The following is a 27,965-nucleotide window of genomic DNA, read 5'->3' as shown; positions in this document are numbered from 1 at the left end:
TGATGAAGAAAATCTTTTTGCAGCGATACACTCTGTGCAATCCGACAGACTGTTCAATTTGCCATTGTGAGATATTGGTCCTGAAGGAAAATGAAAAACTGACCAAATGAGAAAAAAAAGAGCAGCAAAGATGAGTCAGAAAAGTAAGAAAACAGTCCTCACACCCCAGAGCTGAATGCAGATGAAATGACACAAACATCAGAGGTCTTCTCTTTCTCTCTTCTCTTCAATTACTCTCTATTTACCCACTCACTAACTTCCTCCACTTCCTCCACTCAAGTTATCTCTCTAGCTCGCTCTCATTGTGGCATCAGAATTATGTCAGAACCATTGGTGAATCCCGCCACAAAGCAATAGAATTATTAGTACTGGGTGGAGGTTAACCATTAACAATGCTATCTCCACCACAACTTATCTTCTCACAACACTTGGACATCAGCTACAGGCTTGTTCTAGATATTTTTATCATCCATGTGGAGACAAAAAGCATGTTTTAGCTGAGTACACATACAGTACATTATGAAATTGTGGATGCGAGCCCATGTCAGCCATTGAACATTCTGTCCACATCTTGAATTAAAAAATCAAATTACTGTCTATTATCAGGGCTGTACATTGCGACATACGTGCTATGGAAAAATCGGTCTGTGCAGGACGCGTGCGATACAGTTTGGCAGGTGCATTAGACAGAGCTGCGTTTTTGTGTGAAGTGCGTTTGTCGTTGTGCTTGTTTGTGTGTGATATTAATCAATGGTGCACCGCTATTAACTTAGTTTTAGTCTATTTTGCTAGTTTTCCTGCTGCATTTAGTCCATATAACTAGATGCGTGCTTGCGTACGCGGAATCCTGTTATGTCATCTGGCTGTTCTGTGTGTCTAAGTGAATGAACTACACAGTTTAACCTGCAACATGCATGGCGCTGTAGATTTGTCTGCATCTGTACTGTGTGAGGATATACGTAAACACATTAACTTCATCTCCAGAGTTGCTCTGAGAGTTTATTTTACAAGCATTTTACTGTTTGAGTGAAGCTATCGTCAAACATACTAAAACTCAAGTGTCTTCCCGACGACCCGTCAAAATAAAAGTCCCGTTAACATGAACACTCAGATGAAAAAATACTGTCATGTACTATAGTATTTGCTTTTGAAAATTGTAGTACCCTTGTAGTAAATTGATAAACTGTGTACTATAGTAAGGTTCAAAAACACTATAGTATCTAGGAATTTTACTGCAGTTTACTGTAGTATACACTTTAGTGCCCTACAGTAATTTATGTGGTTATTTATTTATTTATTAAAACAAATTTAGGTAAACTAAAAATGATATGGCCCTAATGTTCGTTCACGAGAGCACTTCGACGCATGCGCATTTGGTGGGGGCAGATGCCGGCCTTCTGACTGACAACCCCGGAAGCGCAACTCTGTGTTTACAAGCAGACGCACGCTGTGTATAAGCTGATCTTCGCAAAATGTCTCATGATTTCGATATTGAGGAAGACTTGCACTTTTTTGCCCAACCGCACAAACCAAATGCTTATGCGTCGAAGTGCACCATAGACTGACAAGACAGAGGAGAATATATTGATTGAAGTCGTTATTTTGGTTTGTTTTTCGCACATAAAGCATTCTCGCCACTTCAAAAAATTTCAATTGAGCCACTATGAGCAGATGGACCAATTAAACGATGTCTTTAGTACTTTTCTGGACCTTGACAACAACTATAACCATGATGTCTATGAGGAGGCCTGGAAATCTCTAGGATGTCACCGAAAATATCTTTATTTGTGTTCCGAAGACGCCGGGAGATCTTAAAACATGTTGAACGTCATGTGGGCGAGTAATAAATAACACAATTTTGATTTTGAGATGAACTTTTCCTTTGATGACAATTGTCAGTTACCTGCCTATTCATGTGATGAACTGCACTTGCATGTTTTTTTTGATGAAAACATTTTTATACTTGTGCTACAACTGTTTGGCCTGTGCTACAAAAAAACTTTAAACCTAGCACCAGCGCTATGTGCAAAAAAAGTTAACTAACAGCCCTGTCTATTAAACTGATTTAGATGGATTAGTTCATAGATGGTAGAGCAGTGCATGTCAATGTTTATTACTTATATATTGCCTCAGAAGTAGTATGATGGTACCATGGTACAGTACGTTGATGGTATCATATAACATGGATGCCATTATCCTGAATGAACATTTACCATGGTATTTATTTACATGTAAGAACACTGGTAAATGAGGGATTATGGAAGGCTGCAGCAGCAGACGCCGTCAGTATTACCATGGTACCATGTCCAAATAACGTAGTACTTTTTCTGGTGCGCATCTGTGACATATAAGCCAGTTTGTACTCATGTCGCAAGTCGTGCCATGCCATTGCGCTTTGCTTTTTCATTTGACATAAACAAATTGAAGTGGCCCCTTAAGGAGGAAGCTATTAAACTGTGGCTGAGAGGTCTGTCTAATCAGAGAATTGAGATGGCCCTGCCATGACCATATTTCACCAGGGTCCAGGAGTGAGTCATCGCCCAGTGTCAGAGCCGAGATTAAAACCAGACTTGAAAAGGGCCCAGCATGTGCAGTGAAGACTGGCAAAAAAACACACACCCTGTAGACATAAAGTGCTCTTCCTACTCTAGTCTACAGTCTTGTCCAGACGCAAAAAGAAGTGAGCGTTAACAAACACATACTGTAATGCTCACCCACATCTTCTCACTATCTCTGATGCAATCAAAAATATCATACACATTATCAACTCCCATACAGATCATCTAGTACGTGAATAAGAAACCCTTTGAATTTTAACCCTTTCACGCATAGAGGTCACCGCAATAAACAGAAAAAGTACAAACAAAAACTCTTTAAAATTGAACGTAAAAAAAGTTAAAATCTTGTTTTACATTACGAGCTATTAAAACACACATATATATGAAAATCCTGAATAAGCTTGTCATAAATTCGTGCATAAAAGGGTTCATATTTAAAATGCAGGGTTCATTCCATGACCTACCTAAACAGAATCTCAAGACCCGCTAAAATTTATTTTAAAGGGGTCATATTGCACGGCTAAAAGAAATATTATTGTTTATTTTAGATGTAACGCAATGTGTATACACCATTTAAAGTTTAAAAAATATTGTATTTTCCACATACCGTGCATGTTTGTATCTCCTCTTTGCCCCGCCTCTCTGAAACACGCTGATTTTTTACACAGCTCATCGCTCTGAAAAGCGAGGTGTGCTATGATTGGCCAGTTCACCAGTGCGTAGTGATTGGTCAAATACTGCAAGCATTTCACGGAAATGTAACACCTCTTACCATATTCGGAACATCAGGTTCCAAAGCAATTGTACTGACAGACGATACAATGAGATTTACAATTACGCCCACCTTAACTACGTGTAGATTTGGGCGGTCTTAGTCAAATCATGTTACGAAGTTACATAGATTCGCCGGGGTGTGGTTACACGAGGCGTTTCAGGCAAGTCTGGTTGAGCATTCGCTTTTAGATAGAATGCATCCCACACTTTGTTCCCACACTTTCATTTGTGCAATTTTACGTGTCTAATACATGCATGGGCAACTTATAACACACCAAAAACACAGAAAAACACATACTTTCGCCATATGACCCCTTTAATGGAAAAATAGAAAAATTGTCCGTATCATCGTATACATAAAATATAAGTTTAATTGAAATATTACATCACTTTATGGCAAAATATGAAAATGTTCATTGCTTGTCATTTATTAGAGTAAACTGTTTAAATATAATTCACTGCAACAACTTTTACACAAACCATTTTATCCCATTGTCCCAACCCACAAGTGGCCCGATGTACATTTTGAAAACCACTGCTCAAAATAATTCGAATAAATCAAGTAGCTAAAATGATTAACAAACCAGCATCATCTCAACTTCCTGTAGCTACTGAAAAACCTTCCAACTACACTGTCAACATGCACAGAGCCGTGAATGCCCTCTGCTGGCTTTAACCACAATCCTGTATCAAATTCTGCTCTCTGCTTAAGGCTTCACTGCACACTGGCATCTGTGTCATGTGGCTCTCTGAAGACATGAGAGGAACTGATGTTAATGCTCACACAATGTGAAGTGAGCTATGTGAGCATCCTCCAAAATTAGATTACAGATTATATGGCAATACTCATCATCTGCTGAACCTTAAAACCCTGTCCGGGTGGAGTGAGGGTGACCAAACAAACTCTTTAACTCTTACACTGGGAACAAAGTTCCCGCATGATGACATAAATGTGTTTACTGAGAGTGTTAAAATGTTAACTCTTAAAAGGGATAGTTCTCCCAAAATAGAAATTCTATCATCATTTACTCACTTTTATATTTTTCTGAAGAACACAAAAGAAAACATTTTGAGAAATGACCATACATTATGACCATACAATGGAAGTCAATGGAGGCCAATGTTGTTTGGTCACCAACATTCTTCCAAATATCATCTTTTGTGTTCTGCAGAAGAAAAATGTTGTGCAGGTTTGGAATGACATGAGGGTATATAAAGAATTGTAAAGAAGTTGCATTTTGGGTGAACTATCGCTTTAAGAAGAGCAGTTTCAAGACCCTCAAGCAGAGGGAGGAGAGAAAGGAACCCTGGCATGTGACTAGCACAGACTTTCACAATAAAAAGGTGAAATGATGTGGAGTAATAAGGGCATGAAAAAACTGAACACATGAGCTACACATGAGAGATATTGAGAGAGGAGCGAGACAGACATAGCCACAGGTGAAACAGACTTCGATTTTTTAAAATCTTTTAACTGGCTTTCCCTATTCAACTAAGGTATAACCTCTCAAATGAAGAGAGGCGCGAGAAGGAATGTGAAGGGTTGCGCTTGTGAGAATAGCTGCAGCTGAGGAAGAAGCGAGCATGTGATAAAGTGAAGATTGAGCGGGTTTCCTGAAGAGTGCAGTGTGAGAAAGACTGATAAGAACCTCGGCTGTTTGTGTTCAAACTGCCATGTCTGAACCAGGACACAGACTAATGAAAAGTCTGAGAAAGAGAGAAAAAACACAACAATAAAACAATGCGGCCCTGTCAAGAGTATCTTGCAAAGATTTAGTTATGAGAAACTTGTACGCAATTTGTACGCATAAACATATTACAAAAAGATTAATGTTGTATTGTTAAACAAACAAACCCCAACCGTTATAGACTTATCAGCCACCCTTAGGGACTTTTTGTTTGTTTATTTTAGGACATTATTTTTTTTGTTTTTTTTATAGAACATGATCACTAAATGAATTAATGTTGAACAGTAAAGATATTTTTAGAGCATAACTATTTAAAAGATCCCATGGGTAAACTCAAATTTATACTGTATTTATCCTGTATTTACTCATAAAACCATGCACAGGATGACGGAATGCAAGTGGTTCAACAGAAGCGTCCCCATCTTCACATCAAGATGACATGAGCTGACAAAATCACAAGAGAAATAAGACACATTTGACCAAGAAAAGGGCTTTTTTCATGCAGCATGAATAAGCAGCAGTCTATCATTCAGAAAACATGACATGTTCTCTCGTGCCATCTGTCCACCATCAAGCAAGAGTAATGGCACTGACTCAGCACATGCTGAGTAGAATTTTAACTTTGCCAGAGGAAAAAGATCCGTGATTTTTTCACTTCAGAAGGAAATTTTAAAGAAAACGATTTCCGGGGTATGTGTAATATGTCTTAATGGATAGTTCAGTCAAAAATGAAAATTCTTTCAAAGGTTACTCTCCCTTGTGTTATTCCAAACCTGTATGACTTTCTTTCTACTGCAGAACACAAAAGAAGATATTCTGAACATTGGTAAACGAACAACATTGACCCCCCAATGGAGACAACGGACATGGACACAAAACCATATTTCTCAAGGCAAACTGTAGTAGTACATAAATGTAATAAATACAAAATATATTCTGTATGTTACTGTAGAAAATATAATACAGTTTATAAATATATGAATATATTGCATTATAAACCTGTAATATAAATATATAAATCCATTCATCCAAAACCATTAATATTACCATTATGAAAAATGTGACATTAAATTTGATAGTCCCTATATTTCTTATGCCAAAAGAGAGCATGAAGATCTTTCATAGTCTGTGAGTTGTTAAGTTATCAAGTAAAAAATGTTACAATTGGTTCTTGTGTCTCCTCTACTTAATAACGTATATGTTCAAGCCTTCACCATGAAGAAAAGAAATGCCTTGGGCCACACATACAAGGGTAAGGGCAGAATAATGAAAGTGTGTGAGAGATGGGGCTGTCACTCAGCTGCGATAAAGATGCTCGCAGGAAATATGACTTGATGTCAACAGATGAAGAAAGGTGTATGTGTGTGAGGGAAAATGCACATGTTGCGTGGCTCATTTTTCCATCCCTCTAGCTCGATTTACTTCTTGACATGATACTGCAGTTTATTGGCCCATTCACCAAAAGCTTACTGTCACTCTTTTCTTTATTCTCTAGCTTTCCTATATCTGTCGCACTCAGACTCCTACGGTCTGTCCATTACTCACATTAAAGGGGTCATATGGCGCGATTACATGTTTTTCTGTGTCTTTGGTGTGTTTTAAGTTGCCCATGCTTTTATTAGACACGTAAAATTGCAAAAATTACTACCTAAAAGCGAATGCTCACCCAGACCTGCCTGAAACGCCTCGTGTAACCACACCCCCACGAATCTACGTAATTTCGTGGTATGACTTGACTAAGACCACCCAAATCTATACGCAAGTAAGGTGGGCGTACTTGTAAATCTCATTGTATCGTCGCCGAAGCCATGTTGTGGAGAAGCTGTGTGTTTCATTGCGAAAAGAAAGCCTCTTTGTTTGCCCTTCCAAAAGATGAGACAACTAGAAACGAATGGTTACATTTTATTTACAATACTGTTTCAGAACAGTATAATACGAATATTCAAGTGTGTGCAGCGCATTTCACAGATGATTGCTTCATGAACCTGGGAGAGATCAAGGCCGGCTGTGCACGAAAGCTTTTGTTAAAAAGTGGGGAAATTCCAACCATTACAACTTCGCAAGGACAGTCTGGCGCAGCCTGTAAGTATATTTTCATTGTAAAAGACTCTGTTACGGACTAACGCGAGTTGAGTTTGTCATGTGTTTGTAGCGCATGTTGTTTTTTGTGTGATCTGCAAATGCACGCACTCGTGCAACGTGAAAAAAGACAACATAAGTCCTAATAATCAGTAATTATGTTCCAACTAGAGGCAACAAATGTCGTGTTTATAAAGGGGTTTATTGTCTTTGTCGAGTTGCGACGAGACATAGCGTAACACTGGTTGATCACTAACGGCAAATATTTATAACGTCGTATATAAAAGGTAAAACAGTTAGCTATAGTTTATCTATTTAACATAATATATTTTTTAAAAACCTTACCAATCCTTTACATCCTGCTCAAGTCGCAAAGTTGATATATCGGCTTGATCATCTTCATTTTCCGGATCAGATTCGGGCTCGAATTGATAAGGAAAGTACCGATGACATTTTATCACCTGTCAGTACAATTGCTTTGGAACATGATGTTCCGAATATGGTAAGAGGCGTTACATTTCCGTCACACGCTTGCAGTATTTCACCAAGCACTACGCACTGGTTAACTGGCCAATCATAGCACACATCTCGCTTTTGAGAGCGATGAGCTTTGTTAAAAATCTGTGCGTTTCAGAGAGGTGGGGCAAATAGGAAATACAGACATGCACGGTATGTGGAAAACGTCTTGGTTACGGATGTAACCTCGGTTCCCTGATGGAGGGAACAAGACGTTGTGTCGAACCGACAGAATGGGGTTTGTCTTGAGAACCTATCATCTTCTGAGTATTTAGAAAAGGCCAATGAAAATTGGCGAATGAAATTTGCATGCCGGGCTCCTCCCCGGATGTCCGGGTATAAGAGGGAAGCCGGCGTGCTCATTCATTCACCTTTGGTCTGAGGAGCCTAAAGCATCCTCCCCCGACCGCTGGGGTGGGCGGCCAGTGTTGTGGCATGAGGGACACAACGTCTCGTTCCCTCCATCAGGGAACCGAGGTTACATCCGTAACCAAGACGTTCCCTTTCTGTCGGTCTCTCGACGTTGTGTCGAACCGACAGAATGGGGTTTCTATGGAAAACGCCACAGCACTGAGCCGCGTCACAATCTCTGCGGAGCGACGTTGACTGGCCTGGGCGAGTCAGACGAACACGCTAACGCGAAATTATGACCCTCCAGTGGAGAGGAAGGGGGACCCAGAGCTTTACACAAAGTTGGGAAGCCCCTGTCACCGGCCGTCACGGGCGGAGGCCTAGTTCTCTAAATGGCGAGAAGCCGCCCGGCACCGTACGGGCCACTGGGTAAGCATTATTCCCCCCTGGGGGAAAAAACCTGCAGAGGCCACTACCTACCGTAGGGAGGAATTAGTGGAGACACCACATGGTCTCACCATCAGGGGAGAACTCATGGGAGGAATGTGCGGACTGCAGGAGTTAACCGCAAGGTGGGAGTCCACCTGGGGAGGTCATGGGTTGCCAAGGTGGGAACCATTCATGAGGATACATCAGACGGAACAGCCCACGGAGGGGGGGTTACCACGTCTGGAGCACTAGGTCCGGTTAGAGCTATGTGGGAGATAACTCAACTGTTCCCCGGCCTAAGGGGGCAGGGCTGCTCTGCCCAGCCTGTCCCCTGGAAGGGTGCTTAGTGATGGATGGAATGCCTGTTCTTTACCCGAGGGGAAAGAAGTGAGGCGGGATCGCCACTGCTCCCCCCGGAGGGGGAAGGGCTTCCGCAGGCGTATGCCCTACCGGCTGCCGGTCCCACACCTTGCCAGGATGCGGGCTGACACCGGTTCCGCGCGTAGGTATTAGAACCTCACGGAGTTGTTAGGCATAGCCCAACCCGCAGCTCTGCAGATGTCTGCCAGAGAGGCGCCCTGAGCCAGTGCCCATGAGGGGTGTGCCTCACTCCCAACGGGCAGGGGCGAATAGAGATCGGTATGCCCTAACGAGGGCATCCACGATCCAGTGCGCCAGCCTCTGTTTGGAGACAGCCCTCCCTTCTGCTGACCTCCGAAACAGACAAAGAGCTGCTCAGAGCTTCTGGGCTCTGCGTGCGGTCCAAGTAGAGGCGCCGTGCGCGTACTGGACACAACACGGATAGGTTGGGTCTTCCTCCCCGGTGGGGAGCGCCTGCAGGTTCACCACCTGGTCTCTCGGGAGAGTGGTGGGAACTTTGGGCACGTAGCCGGGGCGGGGTCTCAAGATAACGTGAGAATCCCGGCCCCGAGTTCTAGGCAATCTGTGGACACGGAGGGTGCTTGCAGATCCCCTACCCTCTTGGAGGTGAGCGCCATGCGGAAAGCCGTCTTTATCAAGACTGAGAAAGAGCGGCAACCCGGAGAGGCTCGAAGGGGGCGGGGCCTCTTGAGGCCCGCCACCTAGGTCGCAAGAGGGTACGGGGCGCGGATAAGGTGGTCACCCTCTCGCGCCCCTTAGGAACCTAATGACCAGGTCGTGCTGTCCCAGAGGCTACCCAGCACTTGGGTCATGATGAGCGGCCGTAGCGGCTACATACATTCCCAGTGTGGAGGGGGAGAGGTTACTCCCCCGTCTCTCTTGAGGACGGGACAGCTCGTACCCGACCGAGCAACTCCGCGGGTCTTCTCGCCGAGAAGAGCACCAGGACGAGAAGAGGCGCCACCTATGGGCGTATAGCCGCCCAGTGGCCGAAGCCCTAGCCTGAGTGACGTCCCAACCGGACCGGGGGTGGGTCACTCAGGATCTCCTCGTCCCGTCCAGACATGGAGACCAGGTTTTGCCTGGGATGCCGTAACGTGCCCCTTCCCCTGGGGAAGCTGTCCGCCAGGGGGAGCGGCCAGGGGGGAGTTGTTGTCAGAGCCTCAGCTCCGAGAACCAAGTCCTGGTTAGGCCGAAGGGGCGTAACTAGTACCACTTGATGCTCCTCTTCCCTGGCCTTGCACAGGCCCTGTGCAATGAGGCTCACTGGGGGGAAGCGTACTTCCGCTTGTCCCGCGGCCAGCTGTGCGCAAGGGCATCCGTGCCGAGGGTACCTCGGACAGGGAGTACCAAAGCGGACAATGGGTGGAGTCCGGGGAGGCAACAGGACCACCTGTGCCTGGCCGAACTGCCCCAAATGAGCCGGCTGCGCGGGGAGGGAGTCGCCACTCTCCGCGAGGCGTCGACTGACGAGAGAGCGCATCGGCTGTCTGGTTCAGGACGCCTGGGATGTGTGTGGCTCGCAGGGAGCTGATCACCTGCTGACTCCAGAGGAGGAGGCGTCGGGCGAGTCATGTTAGCTGCTGTGAGTGAAAGAATACGCCACAGCAGCTGTGCTGTCCGACCGGACCAGCACGTGCTTCCCTGCACGAGAGGTAGTAGCCTCCTCAATGCAAGTAGCACAACCAACAACTCTAGGCAGTTGAAATGCCAACGCAGGCGGGGGCCCGTCCACCGCCCCGACACTGCTTGCCCGTTGCACACGGCACCCCAACCTTGCAGGGAGGCATCCCAAAGGGGACCCCTGTCCGCAAGAAGGTCATGGAGACCAGGGGGTTAGGGTGTGTCGGCAGAAAAGCGTGTGACCATACGCCTGCTGCCGGTGTGCCACGCTCTCCAAGGAACTTGACTCTGCAGCCAGTGTTGGAGCGGTCGTATGTGCATCGACCCGAGGGGGACCACCCCCGCCGAGGATGCCATGTATCCCAGGAGCCTCTTGTTACAGGGGGACCGCTGACTGTCTGATCTTCAGGCAGTTCAACACTGATCGGGCGCGCTAGTCAGTCGCGCTGCCTCTGGGAGGCCGCGAGGGTGCGGGCTTCCTCGTCGCGGGTCTCGCGCCCCCCCCCCGGGGGGTGAGCGGGGCCGCTCGTGAGGACAGAGTCGAGTTCCATACCGAGAAAGAGGATGCTCTGCACCGGGGAGAGCTTGCTCTTTTCTCAGTTGACCTGTAGCCCCACCGATCTAGGTGCCGGAGCACCAGGTCCCTGTGTGTACACAACAGATCTCGAGAGTGTGCCAAAACTTGAGCCAGTCGTCGAGATAGTTAGTACCCGCACACCTCCTTCCCTACGGGGAAGGAGGGCGGCTTCCACGACCTTCGTAAAGACTCGTGGAGACAGGGACAGACCGAAGGGGAGGACCCTGTACTGATATGCCCGTCCCTCGAACGCGAACCGTCGGAACGGCCGATGTCGAGGGAGGATCGAGACATGAAGTACGCGTCCTTCAGGTCGATTGCCATGAACCAGTCCTGACACCTGACGGACGTCAGGATGCGCTTCTGCGTGATCAACCTGAAAGGCAGCTATTGTGTAGGTGCCTGTTCAGAACACACAGACCCAAGATAGGGCGCAACCCCCCGCCTTTCTTGGGGACAATGAAGTACAGGCTGTAAAACCCGTTGAACATCTCGGCTGGTGAGACGGGCTCGATCACTCCCTTCACCAGAAGGGTGGCGACCTCGGCCCGAAGTACGGGAACATCCTAGCCTCTGACTGAGGTATATCGGATGCCCTGAAACTTGGCGGGCGTGAGGCGACTGGATCGCGTAGCCGAGACGGATCGTCTTCCCTAGCCAGCCTGACAGTCTGGGAAGCCGGACAGGCTCCCAGAAATGAGACGGGGACTAAAGGTACGATCTTTTTCATCGTCCCCCCGGGGGGTGGTTCGATGGCTAGCAGTACGGATTCCTTGCCGGGGGAGGTCCCCCGGGGAGGAGATCGGCTCTGCTGTTTTTCCTGCCTGGCGACTGCGCAGCTCAACGCACTGTCTGACTGAGAGTGCTGAGGGCTGGTGTTTATACTCGACATTGCGCTTCGCCATGACGCAACGTCGAGTTTGCCGTTCACCGTCGTGCAGAGGGTGAGAGCGGCTGTGGTAACCCAGAGAGAGAGGAAACTCTCCTTTTTGAGAGTAAGTGGGCGCCAGCCCCCCAGAGGGGGCCAGCAGATGGAGGGACGGGGCAGGAACCGTCCCTATCCGACCTACCAGCGCTGTGGCTGGGGTCGGGCCCAATGGTAGCCTCGATCCCCCTGAGGTGATCCCATGACAGCCGCTGCCCGCGGCTGCTGATGGGGCGATGGTCTCCTCTTCGCTGTCTCCTCCAGGTCACTGGAGGGCGTTGAAGAGGACCAGGGCTGCTGGGAAGCAGACAGTGCACGGGACTCGACGGCCGAGGCGGCCGAGTTGCGGCACGGAGGACTGCTTTTTACTGTCGAGAACCCTCCACAGTAACACCAACCAGCCCCCCCTTGCGAGACGGGTACGTCGAGAAAGCGGACCTTCTCAGCGTTACTCATCTGCGCAAGTATCGGCCAGAGGAGTTCCTCATGGACCACAAGTGTGGACATCGTCCGACCCAGGGCCCCCGTGGTCACCTTGGTCGCCCGTAGAGCGAGGTCGGTGACGGCGCGGAGTTCCTGCATAAGCGCTGGGTCGGTCTTACCCTCGTGGAGCTCTCTCAACGCCCTGGCCTGGCAGGAGCCATAGCGTGGAGAGAGGAGGCAGCCTGGTCCGCCGCAATGTAAGCTCTCGACACCAGAGATGCCGAGACACCACATGCTTTGGACGGGAGTCTAGGTCGAGCCCCCCCAGGTGGCCGCCACCTACGGGCACGAGTGCACCGCGGCGGCAACTCCACCTGGGGACACCGACGCATCCTCCAGCTGTCTCAACCTCGAGGGAAGAGAGGGTGACAGAACTTTGTTTGACGTGAAACGTGCCGGAAGGGGCGTTCCAGGTCTTGCAAAGTTCCTCATGCACTTCCGGTAAACACGGCACTGGGGGCGGGCGCGGCTTGGAGCCGCGCTCAAACCCGAGGCGCCATGTAGCCAGCCGCGAACGCCGGGAGAGGCAGTGCGGGCACTGCAACCCAACACTCACGGCGGCCCGGGAAAGCATGGCCGACATCTCGACATCCGCTTTTTCCTGGGCTCGACCCCCCGAGGGAGGGAGCCCGAAGAATCGTCGGAGTCGGATGGCAGTACGTCACCCCCCGATGCTGCAAGAGACCTCTCATCATCACGCATCGTGTCCGAATACGTGATTGAGGAATAAGACGGCGGACCGTCTTTTTTGGGGAACGGTCAGACGAGCGAAACGAGGTGTGAACGGTCCGTGAGCCGTGGCTGGCGGATTATCGCTCACAGTAATCCTCATCTCACCCTCGCTGCTTGCCATAGCGGACGGCAGGGCCGTAGTCCTGCCGCCACGGAACGGGGAGCAAACGAGGTGGTGGCTGAGTCCCGTGGGAACACAGCCACCTGTGACGCAACGTCTGAATCGTCACCGCCCGCAGTGCGGGCAGGACGTATCCACAACGTCTGCCCCAGCGTACTGGAAGCAGGCATTGTGTCCGTCCCCCTCCTCGATGAGTGTGTTGCACCCATGAGAACAGCGGGACAAGCCACGCTGGAGAAATTTGCTCTTTTAGAAAAGGAAATTTGCTCGAACACCTCCGGAACTGCCGAGACGCCCAGGGGAGAGTCACTGCAGGAAGGGACCGTCCGCTGTCCACGTCGTAGATTCCAGCAGAAAGAATGATCACCCAGATCGTAGAGAAGCTCACCAGATGCGTAGGCTCTGAAGAACAAAAGGTGAATGAATGAGCACGCCGGCTTCCCTCTTATACCCGGACATCCGGGGAGGAGCCCGGCATGCAAATTTCATTCGCCAATTTTCATTGGCCTTTTCTAAATACTCAGAAGATGATAGGTTCTCAAGACAAACCCCATTCTGTCGGTTCGACACAACGTCGAGAGACCGACAGAAAGGGAATACAGTGTTTTTTAACCTTAAATTGTGTATACACATTGCATTACATCTAAAACAAACGATAATATTCGTTTTAGCCCTGTCATATCACCCCTTTAAAAGAGCGGGAGAGACACTGTAAATGAGACTTAAAGACTTAAAGGGACAGCGCACCCAATTATGAACATACATTACTTTTTGGGTGAACCACTCGTTTAAGAGAATATACTGTGGAAAAGAAAATCTATTTTACAGACGTGATATGAACCATTATGTTACGAACAAATAAAAATGATACATTGTTTATGTCTTGTAGTAATTTTCCCGCATTCCACAAATTCCAAACGTCCACCGAACGACCTACATAGGCTTCAAAAGAAATATGACATACCTGAGACTAAATACATTCACTATGTTCTAAACACATGCAGCTAGAGAAATCCTTAGTCAAATACTAGTAACACACACATTCTTTTGAACACTTGCAGCTAGTGTTTGCTTGTGTGATGTGGTGACAAAAAGATGAGAGCTGAGCATGCTCCCTATTACTGCGTTTCATTTTATCATTCCATCTTTCGCCAACTGATATGTGCACTTATACACACACACACACACACACACACACACACACACACACACACACACACACACACACACACACACACAAAAGCAGCTGCAAACAAGCAAGAATGCTCATATAGAAATGTGAGGAGAGACGAGCAAATCCCAGTGCGACCCGCTCACATGAGCTCTATCAACAAGAATCTCTAGCCCCTGGACAAATAAAACAGACAAAAAATACAATAAAAATATACAAATATGAACAGACGGACTTGTACAAATATGCTGACAGTTATGGCTAAAAACAACAACCCTTAAGTAATAAACAAAACCTATGTCACTGTATGTAGGTCCATATAGATTTGTTTGGGTCTGCCTACAGGGGGAACAACGATGACGATAAGTTCAAAGTCCAATCTTTGCTTGTGGTTTTATGCTTCTGATCAACAATTTTCATTTTAGACTAGCAAATTTTTTATCGTCATCATTATGAATCTCAAAAGGCTGCATACTCTCTAGTGTGCTTCTTGTTATTAATGGGGGAGGAGTGTGGAATTGATTATCCTCATTTCTGTCATTTTGTCAGTGGCTGTTTGCTATGTTGCAGCATGGGATGCATTAAAGTGTTGAATTAAAACATATACTGTATTATGTGATAAATAATATGTTTATTTAATAATAATAGCAAGGCTAACATATCTGCTTTGTCTTACATACAGTGACAATCATCCTATTCATAGAGATACAGACCATCAAAAAGCCTTACCATCACATGCCAAAAATATAAGATTTTGTTATGTTGATATACTGTATGAATCGTTGTGTTGATATACTGTATGAGTACAGAAAAAGACCACTTTAGTTGCCATTGGTTGCCATTTTGTCTAATCCTCATATGTCTTATCTGGGAGGAAAATGTCAGGGCGATATCCTGCATGTACCAGCTAAAAAGCTTGGCTTTGACTCATTAAAATGATTGACAGCTTTCGGAGTCCATTTCTGCGTTACCTAAGAACAGCAAGTACCTGATATACAGTAGCCTCAACCCCCCATAAACACATGTATTGGATTTGAAGGTGTCAATGATTAACATACCGTAATAGGTCGTGTTGCTCATCCTAGATAGTGGGTAGGAGGGTTTCCACAAAGTTAGTCTTTTAACAACTAGGCTTGCGGGAAATAAAAACTTGGTTGGTTACATTTCAACGGGCATACACAAGAACTTTCAGGAGATCTCAAATGTTTTGGCGGAGAGAGCTGCAGCCTGCTTTGACCTCACACAGATGTGTGTACTCTGTTTCCTTGCTTAAATAGTTGAAGTCTTTAAGTAATGCTATTTACTCCTTTTTAGACACAAATTGCTTTTGGAAAGTGCAAATGCCTATTTAATAAATTGGAATTCTTAGACACATGTTTTAATGCTTCTTGAAAACGAGGCTTCTAATTCCTACAAATGTAAAAGTGGGAAACCAGTCTCTTTTTTGACCCACTGCTCACAAGCTTTGGCTTTTCCTTCTACAGCAGACCAGCAGCATTGTGCTGTTCTTTGATCTGCCCACTTCATCTGTCTCTTTTCTTCTCTTTCCTTCATCTTGGCTATTCTCATTTTTCCAAAGGCTGGGAGCTTCCAAAAGTGAATCTTTTAGATTAGAGGCATGAGAATGTTTGAGAGGTAAAAGCTTGGAAAAACAGACTGAGAGTTTTAATGGAATCTTCTCTAACACCTGGCACCATTTCATTTGCAACTTGAACTTGAAGTGCCCTTTGTTATCAGTAAATGGCATGTGCTGCGTATTTTTCTTCATAGGATGCCAGGAAATTTGATAACAAACCTAATGGAAAAAGAGCACTGAACATATCTGGAAAAATATTTGATATGTTAACAATTGATAGGATTGTAACAATCAACGTTGGTCTATCCATTGCTTCAATAAATCGTCACTGCCTCTGTTGTGGATCAAACTGCAGAGGATCATTTTCGGTCTTAGCATTTTTGGCATGCTTTCCACACTGTAAAAAACAACCAATGGGATATACTTAATTTTTGTGTTATTTGTGCAAGTTTTTGCACACAGTTTTTTTTAAAGTAAATTTGCTTTAAAAACGTGTGCAAAAACTTAAAAAAATTGCAAAAGTAAAATTTACTTTAAAAAACTGTGAGGAAATTTTTTTTACAACATTTTTTAAAGCTGCCATAACACGCACAGTTTCTGCCAATCTCATATTAATCTTGAGTATCTAAAGAGTATTACTGCATACTTTGTATCTTCGGAGAGTATTTAGTTTGATAACATTTATAAAAGATAGATATACAGCTGTACGATTATTTCCGGAAAAATACGACCTCCTGGGGGTGTGCGAGCACACAATACATCATCGCAATACATTATCCCTACATAACTATTGATTCACTATAAGTTCGTGTTGTTTACATTATGCACTTACGCGCCGAGTGACAACAAAACACAGACATATGACTTAGTTTCACTTACCGCATGTGGTTCATGTCCGGTCTCTTTTAGCGCTGGGACCGCACCATCTATCAGTTTCAAAAGATCTCCAAATCCAGCGTTATATCCACCGTTTATATAACATCCATCACTGAAATGCCGTAAACAAACAAACACACTTCGACTTCTCTCTCTATCGCAAGGGTAACGAGCTGCAGCTGTAGGCCCACAGCGCAGCCAATCTTGATGCAACGTTGCCGACGTGTTCCTCGCTTGTCGGTTGACGCGTGAGCAGGCTATTTCTTTCGCCTTGCCGTGGGCGTGCTTTTCCGGGAGAATTGCCCAATAAGGGACTAAGAAGAGTTGTTACAAAATGGATTTTCATGTTCTAAAAAAACTTTCCGAAACCTATATGAACGCTGGGGGAGTGTATCGAGCACAGAAATATACGTAATACGTCCAATTCGTTTTTTGACAAGTTGACTATGTCAAGCATGAGAAGCCAGCACGTTTAACATTGTAAAAAAGTCAGAATGCATTCAACACCGTTGCATGGCTCCTTTAAAGGGGTAATTTTACACGGCTCAAACGAATATTATTGTTTGCTTTAGATGTATTACAATGTGTATACACGATTTAAGGTTAAAAAAACGCTGTATTTTCCACATACCGTGCATGTTTGTATCTCCTCTTAGCCCCGCCTCTCTGAAACGCGAGGATATTTTACAAAGCTCATCGCTCGGAAAAGCGAGGTGTGCTATGATTGGCCAGTTCACTACTGCGTAGTGATTGGTGGAATACTGCAATTGTGTGACGGAAATGTAACACCACTTACCATATTCGGAACATCAGGTTTCAAAGCAATTGTGCTGACAGGTACGCCCACATTACTTGCGTGTAGATTTGAGCGGTTTTAGTCAAATCTCCACGAGCTGACGTCAAGTTGTGGGGGTGTGATTAAACGAGGCGTTTCAGGCAGGTCTGGGTGAGCATTCGCTTCTAGATAAAATACATCTTTTGTTCCGACACTTAAATTTTTGCAATTTCACGTGTCTAATACATGCATGGGCAACTTATAACACACAAAAGACAAAGAAAAACACGTACTTCCGGCAAATGACTCCTTTAAGTATAATGAAGACCAAAAAATTAAGTAAATCCTACTAGTTGTTTTTTACAGTGGTAAAAATAACCCTTAAACAAGATACAGTCATTTAAGAAGCAAAATAAAAAAACGGATAAATTGACCAAATCCCAGGAAAATGTATCTTGTTAAAATTAAGGACTGATATTTTTTAGAAAACAAGACAATATCAAGCTTCAATCTTTGCTTTTTACCAATAGTCCCCCGGCTATCACTTACTTAAAAGATGTTATGGTCAAGTGATTTTGACGCAATCACAGTTGCTTTCAGAATTCAAAGCAAAGGACTTTTTAATCTCTCAAGACTGAGGAAAAATAAAATACACAGAGAGAAAGAAAAAAATGGAAGGCCATTTAAAATGCAAAACACCTCCAGCTCTTTCTGGGAGGAAATAACACAAGGTTCTCAAGGTCACATTTATGTAGTCAAGTCAGTCTCTAAGGAACTGTGGGCAAGGCTCCTATTCCATTTCCGCTGATGGTGAAACATAACATCTGATCATTATGTCTCTGAAGGACAAAATAAACCCCACTATAGACGGTCCCATTTAAGCAAACAAATTTTAAGTAAACTAATTTAGTCTTTTAAATTAATCTTTTAATCCTGGATAAAGGTGAATCATGCATGTAAATCATGCATGCTGATCTTGAAACAGGAAAATGCACAGAACCATGACTGGGATACAAAACATAAATATGATTAAAACTGTTAATTGTGAAATGATTTTAAAAAGGAGGAATGTGGTTCTGATAATTTATGGCATTAAAATATTTAGTGGAAGATTTCATTTTCCCTGCTGTAATCAGCAAGAAAAATGTAAATGTTTGCATGGCATTGTCAGAAATTGACAATTAAACAGCATGTTCAAACCATAGGAAGCCATCTGTTTCTAATTTAACAGTTACAGTACATGTTGCTTTAAATAGAACCTGTCTTCTAGTTTCTAAATTGTAGCAGCTATCTTTGCACGTTGCTGAACTTTAAATGAGTATTGGGTTATTTCAGGTATTTAAGGAGGTGCTGGTCAATCAGTATGGTGAAGCTGCTAAGCACCAGCATTCAAAACACAATATTTGCTGTTTAAAACATCATGGGTTGATTATGTAAGAGGGGCAATACTTTAATACTTATAATGGATTATAACTAAAAAGACTTCAGGCAAATGCCAACCTGAATGGTTTGTTAAAGGTCTAATATGTAATATTTTTGAGGATCTATTGACAGAAATGCAATATACATAACTAGGTCTTCAAAAGACCTTACATAATGAAACTTTTTTTTAACTTAGAATGAGCTATTTCTATCTACATACACCGCGATTCCCCTTGCATGAAATTCACCATGTTGTTTCTACAGTAGCCCTCGCCTAAACGGACAAACTGCACAGAGCGCGTTTCGTAAATTCGTTATCTCCTTCTGCAAAGAAGCGAAAACGTGATGACATCTTAGTTCTGTGCAGCCAGCCACCATAGTGCTTCGAAAGGGATGGGTGGAGTGCAATTCGCAACCTCGCCACTAGATGCCACTAAAATCTCCACATTGCTCCTTTAAATCAAAGCATCCTAATTAAGACAAAACAACCTCAAACTATATGGTCTATTTAGAAAATGTGATTTAATTTTGAAAAACAAGCCTGCAGTGGTATAAGTTGTCATGATTTAATTTTAGTTAGTAAAACATTAAAGGAGTAGTTCACTTTAAATTAAGCCCTCGTTGACTTTCCATAGTAGGAATAAAAATGTAAGTGAAATATTACTTTAAATTTCATTATTCATTTTCTATTTCATAACCAGAAATATTTCTTGATTTGTGCCATAAGCGGACCATATAGGGGAGAAAACAAAGACACACGGACGTTTACTAAATAGCCTCACACCATTAAGATACATACAACTACTAAGCTAACAATAAACCACAACCTTACAGAAAGCATTTCAATTTTTCAAAAATATTCTGAAAACTGCTAGGCATATATTTATCCACAAAGTATTGTAAATAAAGTACACACATACACACACTTATACACTTACGACTACACATCCACAATCCCAAATGGGGAAAACTAATTAATTCCACATAAGCCCAGAACAAGTGGTTGGGAATTTATTCAGTATATTTGTTCTCACACAGACATAAACACATCCCCCTGTTTGTGGCTGGAGTTCAGTTACCGGTCACTCCAACAGGAAGCATCTGGGACTCCTAGAATCTTCCATATTGTAAATTCTGTGATACCATTTTAAAAGACCAAAGCAGAGCTGCAGGCAAAGCAGTACATTATAACCATCTTTCTTTTTAATCGCTCTTTCAGTCTGTCTCAAATCATTTCATTTTGATCAGAGATGCTCTCTGAAGCAATTTCAGTTATCCACTCATGTCACTGCCTCATGTCATTTTCACTCTTCCTTTTCTTCGTGTCAGATATAGGTTGGATGTGGGCTTTATTTCAGACAGGAAAGATTTGTTATCTAACTAGGGCAGCTGGGTGGTTAGGCCCAGAGGAAAATCACTCAAAACGCAGTGGTAGCATATTGTACTTTCTCTGAGGTGATTATCAACAGAAAACTCCTACTTATCCGTGAAGGGCTACAAAATAAAAACCACATTTGTTGTCCTAAACTACAGCTTGAATTTTGTCTACTGGGATCTTACTGTTGGATCGTGAGAAAGGGCACAAGTTGTAAAGCTAGGATGTGGCCGAATTTATGAGCAGCATAAAAACATCTTCCTCCTTCCTTTAGTATCAACAGTATTTTAATGTAGACTTCCCTTGTCTCCAGAAAATTTCTGACCAGTAAAAACACGATAAAAAATACTGTGCCCTTCCTGCCGGAGTTCTGTGGACACTAAACGCTTGTTTCTAACTCAAGTGGAAACATTTATCAAGCTTGAAATTAAACAGATAATCCCTTCAAAATGTACAACACTAAAGGCCAGAAAGCCAGAAAATAAGAAGAAACCTCTACATTGTTGAAATCTCAGACAAACAGTTCAGATTTAGGTGCATAAATATTTGTTATAGAAAAAATAAATTAATGTACAACTTCACTTCTTATTCTTATTTTCATTTTAAAACTAAAATTCATGAGACTATTTTTGATTTTTTTTTAGTATTTATTTCTTATTATTTAAATATCCTTGTTAATATTTTGCAGTATGTCTGAGCTGCTTTGCATGTAATAAAAGTGGATTCTTAATATCAATCTGAAATGAATAAACATAATCAGAATATGACAAAATTCTGATTTGTACTATCAACATTTTCCTGTGCATGTAAACAAAGTCATTCTAAAAATGAAGCATTGCCTTAGTAGGATGAAGATGAAAGGATACCAACAGGAATAAGCTGCAAAAGTGTTTGTACCATCTGGACAGTTGTAAATGTGTATGCCCATCACTTAGGATTAGTGTCTAATCAGTTTCAGTACAGATGTCCTCTGCATTGACACGACTCTCAGTCAATCTTTCTGCTTTGATGCAACTGAACTCTCATCACCTCTGAACCATCAATGCAGTGCAAAATACCACACTGCAGACAGCAACAACATGCAACACAAGCTAGCGCTAATAAACACATAATTATTAACAACATCATGCCCCAGAACACTCACAATAGTGTAATTGTCAAAAAGATTTATTATCTAATGAAATAAACAGTATTCCTGCTATTCATTATTTTAACGTTAAACCATTTGTTTGTTGATATGCTGAAAAATGAAAGGGCTGAAAAATGCAGAGGTGTCTCGCTACAGCCTGCAGTGGACACAAAATGGGAAAAGGTTTTGCTATGGTAAACTAATGAGAATAAGAAAGATAAGGATGTGGCAAGCAAACTGTAAGTTATTTCCACTATCTTTAAAGATGATAATCCTATTTTTCTCAACCGCCAAGCATGCAATTTTTTAGCCCATATGAAATCATTAAACAAGCCTATAGCAGTTTATATCATGGATTATATCATGCATGGTAAAGGTAGATCAATTGATTTAAAATTTTACTAAGGCTAAGATTAATCACATTTCTGTTTAGCCCGAAGCTAACTTTAATGACTAATTCTTCAAATAATTAATCAGTTCATTTCAACTAATGACTTAAAGATGCAACACCCAAAATTACATCATCAGTAAGTATGTACAGTAAACTGCTCTTTATACAATATAAGTGAATCTGTAAAAAGTACCAAAAAGCACCCTAAAAGCATTATTAATATAGTTATTTTTTAAGGTCATATAATAGCCTTGGCCCCCATCACTTGGTTTCAGACATCAGTTGCATTCACTTTATAAAAAGAGGTACATGGTCAATCTGCTCTAATCAAATCGATAAAAAAACGATACATTTATGACATAACTTTCCACTAAATATATTATATTAGAAGCATATAAACTGTCAACAGTATTATCAAAGCAGCAGGGCATCAAGAAAAAACTAAATAGAAAACAGCTGTAAGACAAAACAATGCAACACAGCAACAGATATTCCTTGTTCATATTAATGCAACACCATATGACTGACAAATCTACTTGGCAAGTGGCAAAATGACAGACAAGAATGTATAAACGTGACAAGGTGAGCTTTATAACATCTGTAAAAGAGCTTTTCAAATCTTCTTCTTGCTTCCAGAACATTTGTCTTTTTTCGCTATTCATACAACAAAGACGCAGGACAACGAAATATAGAGAAAAGCCCAGTGTCACACATTCCATTAATAAACAAAGGAGTACTTCTCTACATATGACCTACATCTCTGACGCCAATACACACCCAATGCTCTGGATGAATAATATACCGTAGCTTTACCAGGGATGTATTTACAACCAGCATTTGAACGTGGATATACTAAAAAGTCAAAATATGTAAAAGGTTCTTGTGAATGTATTCTTTATTCATTCCTTCTCTGTCTGTTGCATTATCCCTGTGCTGGAGACTGCTGATGTCATTGCATATTTGCAACTTCAAAGATGGCAACAGACAAGCCCACGTCTTTTCAGGATTTCACAGTACGTGACAGATCATATCTATAAAGACATGGATATCCAGTCCAGGTAAACATGAATAAAGGTGTGGTATGTGAACAAAGAATGTACAAAAAATATTTAATAACAATTTCTGAATTGGAGATTTGGAAGTGACTTAATATCTTAGATTATGTCTTTCTGCTCTAAGGAGTAAATCTTTACAGCATGTCTACTTTCATAAATTCCACTGTTTTCGTAAAATAATATTGAATATGACTATGGCTGGACAGTTGTACAAGTGTTTTTTTTAAGGCCAAAATACACATAAACCAGACCAAACTTCAGACAAAAACATGGAAAAGCAGACACTACAGAAATTATTGGCTTTGAGGTGAAAAGCTTTTAACTTCTTTATTCGGCATCTGTGTGTTTCTTTAGACTGAAAATAAATAAATGGGAGGAAAGACAAAACATCTGCACCTCAAAGCTCATGCGTTTCAACTTATAATGTGAATTAGGCTTTCATCTCTAACTGTTTAGATGAATCGCAGGTTACTTAATTGAATTGGACATTTTATGGAGAATTCAAGCAAAAAGACACACATCAAGACAAGCATTTGTCTTTGAACATGCACAGAAAGTTTGTGAGTGCATATTAAAGCATGCAAGTGCTCACATTCTTGATGTTGTGATATAGCGGGTGATTTGCTGATATGGAGAAAGTTTATCTACATTCCTTTGCTCGATAAAGCCCATTTGTTCTGCCCCCACTAAAAGACAGTTGGATGAGAACTTGTTTAACATTAAACGGGTCATATGACACGGCTAAAACAAATATCGTTTGTTTTAGATGTAATGCAATGTGTATACACGATTTAAGGTTTAAAAACGCTGTATTTTCCACATAAGTGCATGTTTGTATCTCCTCTTTGCCCCGCCTCTCTGAAACGCGCAGATTTTTAACAAAGCTCATCGCTCTGAAAAGCGAGGTGTGCTATGATTGGCCAGTTAACTAGTGCGTAGTAATTGGTCGAATACTGCAAGCGTGTGACGGAAATGTAACGCCTCTTACCATATTTGGAACATCAGGTTCCAAAGCAATTGTACTGACAGGTACGCCCACCTTACTTGCGTATACATTTGGGCGGTCTTAGTCAAATCATACCACGAACTGACGTGGATTTGTGGGGGTGTGGTTACACGAGACGTTTCAGGCAGGTCTGGGTGAGCATTCGCTTTTAGATAGAACGCATCTTTTGTTCTGACACTTAATACATGCATGGGCAACTTATAACACACCAAAGACACAGAAAAACACGTATTCACGCCATATGACCCCTTAAAAAAATTCCAATTCCACACAATAACCATCTCTCTCTCAGCTGCACTCCAGAGTCAGCTCGGAATCTAAAACATTTCTGTGTGCTTGTTTCATAGATGACTTTATATATTTACCGTGTAATAACTAACTAATTGTATTAATACAGCTCAAACTTGTTTTTGAGAATTCCAAGTTTCCATTTGTTTATAACAAGGAAATGACATTTACTGAGCAAGCAATATCCAAAAACAAATCACTTGTCAAGATGTTTTCCTTTCACCTCTCAAAGAAATCATGTGCTCACATTGTCCCTCTCTAATGTTTTTACCCTATGCTTATACGAGGAAGAAATCTAAAGGGCAGGGGCGACATGCAAATTATGTTAGCTATTGTTTCCATCTCCGTTCTGTGAAAAATGTCCTTCTGCAGAAAACAATGGACAAGGAATCGCCCCCACAGAGCCTCACATGCACAACCCCAAGAGACCTCGCTATGCCAAATTCCATAACCTCCACAACAAGGCTCTCTCATGCCCAACACATCCAAGAAACGAAGAAACTTTCCCCACACAATCAAACCATTTTGGTAGAACATCATTAGTCAAAAGACTGAAAACTTATCTGGCAGATTCAAAGTTCCCTAAAATGTCCTTATAGTCACTGTTTCCACTAAGGTCCTGTCTCAGAGCTCCACTTGGAGGCCATGTAATTACAGTTAGTGCTGCAACAAGACCCACATGACATGAAGCATGTCTATTTATCTCTCTAGAAAATGCTTTGCAAACACAACATTCTGCTATGTAATGCTATGACTTGAAGTTGTAAGAAATGTTACTGTAATTGTCCATATAACATATGTATATATACCGTATAACAAAATACAATTTTGTTTATAGTGAACATAAAATACAAATAGTATACGCTACAATTCAAAAGTTTAGGGTCACTTATTTATTCCTTTATCCATTATTTATTAATATTTTTCCACATTTTAGAGTAAACTCATCAAAAAATTACAAATTACATTACAAATGTTTTCACTTTATGGGAATTATGTTTTATTATTTATATTTAAAATATTTTTTTAATTATATTTTAACATTTTTAAAGTAGCTGGTATTCCAAACAATTTGTAAAAATGTACTTTATCGAGTCTCACCCTGTTGTGTTGTAGGAGTTCCCATTTATTTTGGGTTCTTATTGTCTAACTTACTATTATCTTAAATTCTTAATTTTTCTCCAAATCATGCATTTCAAAAACTTTTTAATAAAATTGTAGTTTAATGAAAGAAATTAATATATCGGTATTTTTGTCTAAAATAATTATTTTGAACATTGGAGAATTCAGATTAAAAGTTTTTAAGATCCAAGAAGCTATTCAGTCAAGTGAACTTCAGTGTAAAAAATCAACAAAAAGTATACATATACTTATACATATACAGGCCTAAACAAATAATGAATTATATTTGATCATTCTTAATCCAGTAACATGAATGAATGTATTAATGTAACACATTACGCTGTACATACTGCATATTATATTATACTGTACACATTTTAAACAAATAGGAGTTCAGAACTTCTGGGTGGCCCTTGGGTCACATGCTTACTGTATCTCAGCATTCCTGAGAACATCAAACAATCTATAAGCTCAAAGGGAGACAGTCCTGAGATAACGCTGTGTAAACGAACAGGTGAATACATAATGTATTCATACAACATACTTTTCAATGCATATCAGCTTTGTATACCATACATTGATTCACTATGGCCGGAAGCAAACCATGTTAGTCAAAGTGACGTGTGGTATATTTCAGAACGCCTTAAGAAAGCCACCTGACAGTGGTATGCGCTAATACACGTACATTGCCCAGACTACTGTCAATTTTTAAGGCTGAAGGCGAGCAATACACACGAATCTTAGAAGACCACAGAGCGATTTACCAGATGAGCTCACCACCTCTGGATGATTCAAAATAAGCCGACCACCATCGCAGGTTCCTCGCGGCGCAAACCATCAAAACAAACGCGCGAACCAAACAGCGCAGCGTCATGAGCGCAATGCTGCACTACGACACGATCAAACGCAGCGCTATCTGCCCGCGTGTCGCGCATCTCTGCCAGACTGACACACAGCAGCAACAACAACCAGCTGGTCGACATTACTCCAACCCAGCAGGGAGGTGAACCGAAACATGGCACAGCAGTGCGCGAAATCAGATGGTAAATCTGTGCTATGAAGAGGGGAGATTGCATCTTCTACTAGACAGCATTTGCCTATTACGCTCAAAAATGCTGTTAATGTAGGCAGCTTGGCTAAAAACCTGCCACATAATGATGAAGATCAAAGAGCCAGGTCTGCAATGAGTGATATGGTGTGTTGGCGAGCAAAAGTGTGTGAGGAGGGAGCGAAATAACGTTCTGGACTACCAAATAAAATCCGAGCTATATTGATATATTACCTGAAGAACAGCAAATAATACATTACAGTTGCAAAATAGAAATAAATAAGGGTTAGGGTGGGTGTGTTGCATATTGCAAAGGTAAACAAGAGGTAAAAAGTTAAATAATAGAGCTGACAGAGGTGTAATGTAGTATCTCACATCACTTACCTCAGTCACTGAGGACCCCTTATTTTTGGGCACTGCAGAGGCGAGACAGACCTTCAATGAAATCCAGCACTGGGAGGCAGCTGCGACAGCGGTAGAGGCACTCCTCACTCCCCTTCACACGCACGCACGCGCGCGCACACACACGCACGCACGCACGCACACGCGCACACACACACACACACACACACACAGTCTGTGATACTGTTGTTATTGAGGTTTGTGGAAGGGGACGGCAGCAGGCTCTCATAACACAAGCGCTATACTGTGAGCCTGAACACACCCCCTCCCTCAGCTCTCATCCAATGGCAGTCACAGGGTTAGATGCACATATACACACAGACAGCCAACACACCTCATCCAGCTTCCCCATCACTTTCAGAATTTCTTTGCAATGCAGACAATCAAGAAATAACATTAAAATTGAGCTCTGCTTCATGAATTGCGTGTTATTTAGCAGGTGTGTATAGTGTGCAATTTGGCTGGTGTAACTCTTGACAGTATATGTCACAGACAATGAGGCAGGTTGAGGTTTTGTGTGCTAAAGGAGGCTGCTGTGCTGATTTAAAAAACAGCACACAGCTGGGGTCGAAAAAGAGCAGTACATACCTCTCATTCCTTTTGTGCGCTGGTCTATTTCTTCACATTTCCAGACTCGTGATGTTCAATCCCGGCTTGTTTTGCATTTGAGGGTAAATGCCGGAGGATTGGATAGTTTACCCAGAAATTTTAATTCTTGTGTTATTTACTCACCCTCAAAACAGACCACACTCGTATGCCTTTCTTCCATTGATCACAAGTGAGATCAGCATGTAGCCAGGTGAGCCGTTCAAACGCATCTGTAACATACTATACAGTAAAATACTATACATAAACAGCATGTACAAAAAAGCTACAGTAGGCTATATGAGATTCTTCAGAAAATATATTTTAAATTATTTAAATATTTACAGATGCAGTTGGCCTCACGTATTTTATTTGTGACACCACAGGACAATGTTCCAACAAAAAGAAAATGAAACAAGACATTTAAATTGCAAATGATAATACAGCATCTAAAATATATACTCACCCAAAACAATTATATGGATTTTGACCTAAAATTATGATTTC

General features: G+C 42.4%; 1 protein-coding gene across 2 annotated transcripts in view; it reads right to left on the bottom strand.

Moving 5' to 3' along the window:
• The window catches only part of kank4 (KN motif and ankyrin repeat domains 4), a 50,896-nt gene extending 23,233 nt beyond the window's left edge, over nucleotides 1-27,663 (bottom strand). Inside the window, exon 1 of one of the 2 annotated variants that reach the window (XM_057337075.1) lies at nucleotides 26,856-27,663. The gene's annotated coding sequence lies outside the window, so the exon portion shown is untranslated. Of the gene's footprint in view, nucleotides 1-26,187; nucleotides 26,588-26,855 lie in introns of those variants that run through there. The other variant, XM_057337076.1, reaches the window with a different exon arrangement.
• Nucleotides 27,664-27,965: the final 302 nt, after the last annotated feature.

Source organism: Triplophysa rosa, linkage group LG7 (genome assembly GCF_024868665.1).
Source record: "Triplophysa rosa linkage group LG7, Trosa_1v2, whole genome shotgun sequence".
Classification (NCBI taxonomy): Eukaryota; Metazoa; Chordata; class Actinopteri; order Cypriniformes; family Nemacheilidae; genus Triplophysa; species Triplophysa rosa.
The sequence above is the reverse complement of the archived record's forward strand: the minus strand, read 5'-3'. Positions and strand labels throughout refer to the sequence as shown.